Source organism: Akebia trifoliata, unplaced genomic scaffold (assembly GCF_017979445.1).
Source record: "Akebia trifoliata isolate Shusen 1 unplaced genomic scaffold, ASM1797944v1 Contig00928, whole genome shotgun sequence".
Taxonomy (NCBI): domain Eukaryota; kingdom Viridiplantae; phylum Streptophyta; class Magnoliopsida; order Ranunculales; family Lardizabalaceae; genus Akebia; species Akebia trifoliata.
This window is the reverse complement of record NW_028237344.1, coordinates 10,953-21,426: the sequence shown is the minus strand read 5'-3', so window position 1 is coordinate 21,426 and position 10,474 is coordinate 10,953. Positions and strand designations below refer to the sequence as shown.

Genomic DNA, 10,474 nt, shown 5'->3' with positions numbered 1-10,474 from the left:
AGAACTCAATACTAATCTGGACTTTGGAGTTTGTTCCCCACTTATCGAGTTGACTCGTCATACTTATCTTATTTTGGATGAATAAAAGTAGTTTAATCAATTTAAAATTATTAGACATACATACTCCTTATGTTTTCAAATTGTTCACATTCTCTTTACTTAGGTCTTATTTGAGATATTAATGTAACTAACCTTAAATACCCTCATTTTCAACTTTGTTGTTTTTCTCCTCTTTTTCTACTGGTAAAAGCAATCATCTTCATTCTAGATTTTCTTCCAAAAATCGATCATCTTCAATTTTATGGTAAAGCCATTTACTTTCTTCTTAAAGTTTAAGATCCTAAATTATTTACTTTATCATTTAGACCTAGAACAAGATAGGATTTTTTGAAGCAACAAAAAAAGAAGATTTTCTAGAAATTAAAAGATCAGTGGAATTTTGGTTGATAAATCTAGGGTTTCTACAAGGCGTTGAAAGCAATAGATTGATGACAATATTGCATATGTTAGAAATAGTTTATCCTAGAGTTTAATATCTTGAAATTTGAAGATTTTTAGCTTCATCCTGACGCTAAAGTTGTATTTTTTTTTTACCTTCAAATCCCATCTAGAGTTTTGAAGAAGAATGAGTGTAGGAAATACAATAATTTTCTATAGCACATTGAAGACGGTACACTTTATATAAGGGTGATTGAGAGAAAAAAAAAAACATCAAAGGATTTTGAATTAGGTTGATAGCATAAAAATGACAGATTTTATGAAAGAAAAATTAAGGATGTGTTTGATTGCACTGTAAATCATAAGGTAAATAATTTGCCATGGAAATCTTGAATTTAACATTGTTTGATTGCAAAATAAATTCAAAAAACAGGACTTACTTTTTGCCATGCGTATGGGATTTGGTGCTTGAGGTGGCAAATCTTTTCTCATACCTTCCCCCATCTCCTAAGAAAATGATTTGCCATATGGCACTAAAATTCAGATATCATAAATGCTCTCACTTTTACATTTAAACTTGATATAAGAAAGGTTGCTTAGTTAAAAAAAAAAAAAGAAAAAAAGAAATTCCTTTTATTATAAAATCTTCAAACACCTTTTAATCAGTATTTTAACTTACAAATAAACCCTTTTGATACGTGTTTGTTTCCTTATACCACCTTTGAATAAACACTTTCCTTACTAACTTAGTAAGATTTCAAATCTTACTAAAAGTCATTGACTTCAAATGGATAACCAAATTGGCAATTCAAGACCATAGCCTTCTAGATTACATGGAAAAACTAAGGTAAAAAAATTAAATTTTATTTTTTGGACCTGATCCATGGTTTTGAAAATGGACGACTATTAAACTCCCACGAAACTCCTAAATTATAAATTAAAATTTAATTATGAAAATAATTGTGTAAACACTCCATTTTTGCACTCGCCTGATTAATTAATTCGTCAACCCGATTGTGACAATTCCCAATGATAGATGAATATTTCAATATTTTTTATTTATTACTAGATATTTTTCAGAAATTCAAATGAGGTATTTCAAATAAACAAAACTTTAGAAACCACGTTATGCTAAGAAAATATGACTCACAATGTAGAAATCATAATTTTTTAGACAAAAAGAAGCTTTGCGATAAAAATCATTAAAAAATAATCAAATTACCAAAATACCCCTAATATCAAAACATCCTTAGAACTTACAGTAAGCTTAGAAAAATCCTTTCAAACACATAAAACAACAAATTGAAACCAAATAAATCATTTCGCCAACTTTCACCAAATTTAATAAAATTACGAAAATGCCTCTCATAGGATTTACAATCATTTCATGCCAAAAAATTCATGAGTGACACAAACCAATAATCTCATCGAATTTCTTACTAAAAATTAATTTCAAAACATTGAAAAATGACTTTTCAATGCAAAAGTCCTCTTCGGGGGCAAAATGGTAATTATTTCATTTTAACAATTTAAAATTTAGAAATTAATAATTAAAAAATTAATTAATATGAAGTGAAATCCTAATTAAAATTAAAAAATTTTAAATCAATCAACCAAGCTCTCAGGCAAAATTGTTGATGATTGCCCACTTATTTAAGTGGAGCCCCCTAATATTTATTAAAAGACCCCTCCATTTGGGGGCTTAAAGAATTAAAATATAATTAAGGGAGGTTCTCCAAAAATCAAAAATATAGTTTTTCATTGTACGTAAGAATTAAAATCCTAATATAAAGAAACCTAGTAAATAAAATAAGACTTAAGTCAAAACCTTAATTAAAACCCTAATCTAAAGAAACCTAGTCAATCAAATAAGACTTAAGTCAAAACGCTAATTCACCTTATCTAAAAGAAATCTAATTAAACACCAACTCTTCTAAAAAATCTATAAATACGAGCATCCACAACCTAATCTCGCAGGTCAAAATAAATCCTAGAAAAAGTAGGTCAAAAAGTCTTCATAATCTTCTTTAAACCCTAATTTTGAAGTCCTAACTCCCTACCCATCATCCAAATCCCAGTTTTTACTCAAAAAACACCCAGAAACCTTTCAAAAAATACAAAAAGTACTCAGATTTAGATACCTCAACTTGGAGATCAGAAGTAGATCCAATGACAAAAATAAAGCAATGAATCTCATATGAGGAGTCTCTCCGCCAGTTCTGAGGTAACAAATTGTTGTGATCATCAAGGTATACTTCTTATTTTATTTTTTTATTGGTTTTAGGTATGACGCCTCGCCAAACATTAACACAAATCCCCAGGCCAAATCCCAAAGTACTAGGTGGCACCTCGAAATTTGGGCATGACTCTCTCTGTTTATGTCAATGTTCCATGGAACTTGAAAATATCGTAATCTAATATACCACAAATTCTGACCATATATAAAGGCAACACGAAAATAACAGCAGAAGACTGAAAATATCTAATACAAGAGTATATCAGAGTGCGGAAGTTTAACAATATACAAGATTTCCAAAGTACTCTTACTCTAATACAAACCTAACACTCACTCCAAAATCTACATACATCTTGGACGAAATTGACATCACTAAGGGGTGTAGCCCTAGTACTCACCAAGCAATAGACTCTGATTGTCGATTTGACCATCCAGATACTCATCACTTAACGACTCTGCACCTGTCTCGGTAACTACAAGTGTTGAAACTAAAAAAAATAGGAAGGAAAGGGTGAGTAACGATGGTTACCCAGTAAGTCCACAATCAATTCCTACTATTAACCTCCCCTAAACATGGTCGAGTAAGCATGTTGAACAGTTTAATATATGCAAAATTTTACAAAATAAAATATGATTAACTGGTACATATAGTCAGGGATGAGCAGCTAAATAGTTTAAAAGTTTACATCACATCAATCATCAGTACTCATTATACATTTTTCATCTTATGCAAATATAGTTGACAACATTGAAATAGTAGACATGCTTATCAGTTTATACTTCTAAATATAACAACAGATACATAGTACAATTTGTGGAGTATTAAAATTAAAGAGTTGGGATTCACGACTGGATCACTCCCAGTCGGAACATAATATTTCTCAATAACATCGTAGTTCCTGATTTTGTGGCTGGTCGCTGTTTACCACGTTTGTATGACCATTTATCCGGCTCAGGCTGGCCGTTTGACGTGACCGTAAGCAATGGGTCTCTTTTCGATGTGTCAGAACGTTGGACTACTACTAGATTGTTAGTGATCACTAACTAATCATTTTCGTTTATACCTATCAGGCGTGCATGTGATTCCCAAAATAACATTCCACTCGTATACGACCACCTTTACAATACACATTCACTAGTAAAGATAAGAAAGGAATGGACCCGAATTCCAGTTGTGACTCCATTCTCATACGTGTCCCATACCACGTATGAACTTGGTGGTCCCTACCGTACATCCCAGGATAGTACATCCCTCCGGATGATGTGACGCACTATCCCTTCAGGCATTCACAGACCCTATAACAGCTCACAAAATAACTATATATATATATATATATATATATATATATATATATATATATATATATATATATATATATATATTATTTTCCATTTAAAACAAAACAGAAATTAACAGAACAGGGTTGAGAATGGATATCTAGTTCTTGCTATGCAACTGTGACCACCCAGCCTAAAATAAACAACAGTACTCGGAGCCTCTACGCTGTAAACACCCCATTTTTGCATTCACCTAAATAATCAACTCTTCAGCCCTATCGTAATGATTCCCAATGATGGATGTGTATTCCATTACTTTATTTTGTTACTAAATGTATTTTAGAAATCCGGATGAGGTATCTCAAACTGACAAAATCTTAGAAACCACGCTACGCCTGGAAAATACGACTCCAAAAACATAGAAATCATCATCTTTTAGACAAAAAGAAGTTTTACGATAAAAATCACAAAAAAATTGACCAAATTATCAAAATATCCCTAACATCACAACAACCCTAGAGCCTACATTACGATTAGAAAAACCCTTTCGAACACATAAAATAACAAATCGAAACCAAATAAATTATTTCACTAATTTTAACAGAATTCGATAAAATTACGAAAATCCCCTCAAAATGTTCACGACCATTTCACACAAAAAATTTCATAAATGACACAAACTAATATTTTCATTGAATTCCTTATGAAAAATTAATTCTAAAACATCCTAGAACATTAAAAATCGACTTAAAATATGAAAAGTCCTCTCCGAGGGTAAAAGGGTAATTTCACAATTTTCATAATTAAAAATTTTGAAATTAATAAATAAAATATTGAATAATTAAAGTGAAACATTAATGAAATTAATTTAAAATTTTGAATTAAAGAAATCAATCAATCGGGCTCTCAGGCAAAATTGTTGAGGGTTCGTGAGATATTTCTTTAAGGACCCCTTCATTTGGGGGTCCAAAGAATTAAAGATATAATAGAGGGGGGTTCTCCAAAAATTTAAAACCAATCAAGCAAGACTGGAGTCAAGGTATTAAAGTCAATCAAGCAAGACTGAAGTCAAAATTAAAGTCAATTAAGCAAGACTGAAGTCAAGATATTAAAAGTCAATCAATTAAGACTAAAGTCAAAATATTAAAAGTCAATCAAATAAGACTAAAAGTCAAAATCATAATAGAGATCTAATTAAATAATAACTCTATCTAATAGAATTCTAACTAAAATACAACTCCACCTAAAATAATTCTAATTAAAACACAATTCTACCTAAAACAAGTCTAACTAAAACACAACTCTAATTAAAAGAACTCTAATTAAACACTAACTCTATCAAAATCAACCCCTAAAAAAATCTATAAATAAAGATCCCCACACCCTATTTTCGTATCAAATCAAAAATCATAAGAGAAGTAGGTCTAAAAGCCCCCTTAGCCTCCCATAAACCCTAGTTTTGGAGTCCCAACTCCTTACCTAACATCCTTCCTTGAATTTTAGCCTAAAGAACATCTAAAAGCCCTCCAAAAACACCCCAAAACCCATAACAAACTATAAGAATCCAGATAAAAAAAATGTGATACCTTGCCTCGGAGATCGGAAATCAAATCCGGAGATAGAACGAAGCAAGGGAGTACAGTACAAGAAGCTATTTTTGTCAGATTTGAGGGAACAAAGTTTTTACTATCGGAAAGGTATAATTTTTTTATTTATTTTTATCTAGGTTTTTAGCAATGTAATTTATTTGGGAAGTTAGTAGAGACCGGCTTCGACCGGGCGGGGTTGGTGCCTAACACCTTCCAACCCCGTAACATGATCCTCGAATTCAGTTTTTTCTGTTTTAGATTAGTCATTTATCTATTTATAGTCATTGATCGGTTCCTAGACCGTAATAACTAGGCAGCGACTCCCAAACCTCAAGGGGCAAAAGCGGATCTGCGCACCCCACGAATCGAGGGCGCTTTCAGTGACGACTCCACTGGGAATAATTGAAGATCAAACTTGAAAAACCCCAAGTTTGATAATATTGCCATTTAGACCTAGGTTTTTTATTATTATGTTTGTTTTTAGATTATTTGGTTCGATTATTTGTTAGGACTATTGCGATCTCTCGGCGTTGTTTGGATTAATTTCTATGACTTGTTTAAGGGACATTTGGGATAACCCAAAATAAGGCATGATATCAGGAAGTTAAGGGCATGAGAATGGTTGATAGCATATTGTTACTTATTGGGAGATCTTATTCTTTACATATTATCCTCTATTGATTCAATTTTGAATATTTCTATTTGGCACGTAATTTTCTTATGATTCAATCGAGGGTTATTTAGAATGACCCTAAATAGATAAAGAGATTTAATTAAGGATGGAGTGATGACTAATGGATCTTGAAGTTTTTATTTTTTTTTATTTTTTTAGGATTCTATCTTTGAGTATTTTTCAAAAAAAAAAAATTCGTTTAAGGGTGTGTGATGTACCATTCGACAACATTTTTTATTTGTTTTTAAAAAAAAAAATTTCAGCATGCTATCCATTGACAGCAGGAAGGAATTAATGAAAATTCTTTTAAGGTTCTGACAATAGGTGCTGGTGCGCTTGGTGTGCGAAAAATAAGTTGCTGTTTTTTTTTTTTTTTTTACACCACCAAAACATGATGATGTGTTTGGTGTGCCAAAAACAAAATAGCTTCTTTAAAAATGTACGCATCATCTCCTTCATGGTTTTTATACCCAACTCCATCGTCATATCTAGCAGAGATTTGGAAAACCTCTCAGTCCGATCGATTTTCACCCATAAATTTGATCGGCTTTTGATTGTGAGTGAAATTTAAGATATCAATCGAAAAAAAAAATCCTTTTGATTTGTTTCAATATCTTTGCAAAAATCTGATTCGCGGGTTTCAAATCTGAACCAAGAACTGTGCTATGTTTCTATTAAACATGAAATTTGGCAATCGGTAATAGAAGTGAACAAAAATCGTGGCCAATGGATTAGGTTCCATGAGTTTTTTTTACGTCAATCTCGAGCTTTAATAGAGCGTTAATGGTGGCTGTTTTTCTGTGTGGAGAAGAGGCAGTAGAGAGACGTTTTTTTATTTATGTTTCTTGTACACCTATGCTGAAAATGGTAGCAAAGAGAGAGGGCGTCTCTCTCTCTCTCTTTCTTTCTCTCTCTCTCTCTCTCTCTCTCTCTCTCTCTCTCTCTCTACTCCCATCTGTTAAAGGAAAATCTATTCTAGAGTTAGGGGCAGGTATTGGTTGTTTCACTAGTGAGTTAGCTAAAGAGGTTGGTGAAGTTCTAGCTTTGGACTTCATTGAGAGTGTGATAAAGAAAAATGAAATCATCAGTGGTCATTTCAAGAATGTCAAGTTTATGTGTGCTGCCGTAACATCTCCCAACCTGAAGATTGCCTCTGAATCCATCGATTTGATATTCTCGAATTGGCTACTAATGTATCTGTCAGATAAGGAGGTTGAGAATCTGATTGAGAGTATGGTTAAATGGTTAAAGGTTGGAGGGTATATTTTCTTTAGAGAATCTTGTTTTCATCAATCTGGTGATTGCAAGCGAAGAAACAATGCATCACACTACCGAGAACCAAGTTTTTATACCAAGGTTTACTGCAGGTCTTTAAGGACTGTCTTATGCATGATGGGGTTGGAAACTCCTTTGAGCTCTCTCTTATTAATTGCAAGTGTATTGGAGCTTATGTAAAGAATAAAAAGAACCAAAATCAGATTTGTTGGCTATGGAAAAAAGTCAGTTCGCAGGGACATAAGGGGTTTCAACAATTCTTGGATAACGTACAGTACAAATGTAGTGGAATATTGCACCATGAATGTGTATTTGGAAAAGGTTTTGTGAGCACTGGGGGGATTGATACAACAAAGGAATTTGTTGCAAAGCTGAAACTTAAACCTGGCCAGAAAGTCCTTGAGGTTGGGTGTGGCATTGGCAGAGGTGACTTCTACATGGCTGAAAAGTTTGATGTTGAGGTTGTCAAGATTGATCTATCCGTGAACATGGTTTCTTTTGCTCTTGAATTGTGCTATTGGGCACCAACGTTCAGTTGCATTTGAGGTTGCCGACTGTACCAAGAAGACTTATCCTGATAACACATTCGATATGATCTATAGCCGTGACACCATTCTCCACATACAAGACAAACCTGCATTATCTAAAACCTTCTTCAAGTGGTTGAAACCAAGATGTAAAGTTCTTATAAGTGATCACTGCAAAAGAGCTGAATCTCCATCAAGTGAATTTAAGGATTATATTAAGCAACAAGGTTATGATCTGCATGATGTAGATGCATATGGTCAAACGCTTAAAGATGCTGGTTTTGATGAGGTTATAATTGAAGATAGGACCGACCAGTTCATGAAAGTTCTGCACAAGGAACTAGATGACATTGAGAAAGAAAAAAAGGAATTCATCTCTGACTTCTCTATAGAGGATTACAATGATATTGTTAACGATTGGAAGGCAAAGCTGGCCAGGAGTTCATCGGGTGAGCAGAGGTAGGGCTTGTTCATTGCCAAGAAAAAGTGATTTCTCATATCTACTACTAAATAGCTAGCTAGTGTTCTCTCTCTCTCTCTCTCTCTCTCTCTCTCTTTCTCTCTCTCAATTCATCTCTCTACCAGCAACATATTAAAAAAAAAAATAGTTTTGAAGGTATTTTGTGGCAGCAACTTATATAAAAAATCTGGGTGCTGGCAGCAATGAAACAAGTGTTTGCTTTAGAAAATGTTTTACTTAACAAATTATGGATAGGGCTAGCCTAACTAACTTAGTAAGGCTTATTTGTTAGTAAGAGTCATTGAACTCATCGTGTGTCACTTGAAATCATCATCCAATGTCATAGGCTTATGGATACCGAAATTTTAAGAACTTTCAAAAGAAAATCTTCAAGAAAATCACTCATTTTTATTTTTGATTTGAGATTTTGTAATCGTGCATTTTCAAAACATTGGATCAAAAAAAAATGTGAATTTTACTTTTTTCTATTTAATCTAGAAATTTGTGACATTGGATTACCAATATGATAAAACACGTTGGTTTAATGACCCTTAGCTAAATTTGAGGCCTTATGAGTTATTTAAGTTAACCTATGTTCTCCAAAGGTTTGCCACGTATGTTTTAAAAAAAAAAAAACAAAAAAAACAAAAACAAAATGTGTTCATCATTCCTTATCTCAATAAGTATCATTCTATCATCATTCAAATATTTGGTGGAATCTTGATTTGTTTAGGGTCGCTCAAAGTGATCTTTAATTGGATCATAAAAAAAAAAAAGGAATTTTGTGCTTCAATGATTAATTGATGATTGATATTATTTTGTGGTATCTTATTGCACTATTTTGATAGGTTGCTTGTACGATATGCCTGTGATATGCATGCCTTAATTTTAATTTTGATTGTTTTGGATAGTTATACTTTATGATCATAATTTTTCTAATATCCATATTTTAGTGATGTGATTGGACCCATGGGCCAATTTGTTGGAAAAGGCCCTGGGCACACCCCACCCTGTTTTGCACACACCACTAGCACGTTTACTATTTCACCCATTTACACGTCCCATATAGTCAACGTGGCACTAGTGCATGGCCCGGTCTCTTTGGAGATGCGACGTCATTCATGAAAATCATAACTCCAGTCACGTACCTTAGGGTATATCAAACTAGGGCATCAATATCGTCTGATCAGGTGATTCTGAGAGACAAATTGATGCACCCAGGCTGGAGCAACCTAAACCTTTGATCTATTGTAAGCCACACAGTCACATGTCCCGATTGCCAATGTAGTACTAGTATGTGGTCGGTCCCCTCGTGGGATGCCAAACCATTTATGAAAGCTACAGCTCTTGACTCGTACTCGTAGGTATAAAAGATAATCTAAGTATATCAATTGCACTTCTTGGTCAAAATCGGTGTCTAAGTAAGATCTTGCCCCGCTGTACCCTACTGTACGAGGGGGATAGACTATGTTTATTCTAGACGAGAGGTATTTAAGTGGGCCATTGCTCAGCATTGTGCGCCACCTCTCAACTGGAGATCAAACTGGCTGTTTTTTGGCTTCAGAGAAGTGAATTGAGGTTTTAGATTATCACCTATACGGTATATCAAACCAAGTCACCACGTATCAAAAGGTATATAGGTGTACTTGGGCAAGGGTGGCCAGATAAAAATGCATTGCACGTAGTAAACTTAGAGTCTAGAAACCTTCCCAATAGGTCACGACTCGAACTTATCGTGGGTGTTCTCGGGTTGTTTATTGAATGTAACCTTTTGATTGATGAATGTATGTGAATGGTGTGAATGGTGAGATCAGAGTGTATGATTGTCCTCAAGGATCAAAAATAGTACTTTGGGAAATTAAAATGGGTGCACTGACCCAATAAAGAATCCAGTCCATCTCGATCCAACAATCATAATGGGTCGGGCCATTTAGATCAAAATGAAAAATTCTTTTCTAAATTCGGGTTCCGAACCATTTTAAAAGATGGAAAATATTT

General features: G+C 33.6%; 1 pseudogene; it reads left to right on the top strand.

The window, feature by feature from the left end:
• The first annotated feature begins 6,997 nt into the window (after nucleotides 1–6,997).
• On the top strand, nucleotides 6,998–8,506 carry LOC147380845 (phosphoethanolamine N-methyltransferase 2 pseudogene; annotated as a pseudogene).
• Nucleotides 8,507–10,474: the final 1,968 nt, after the last annotated feature.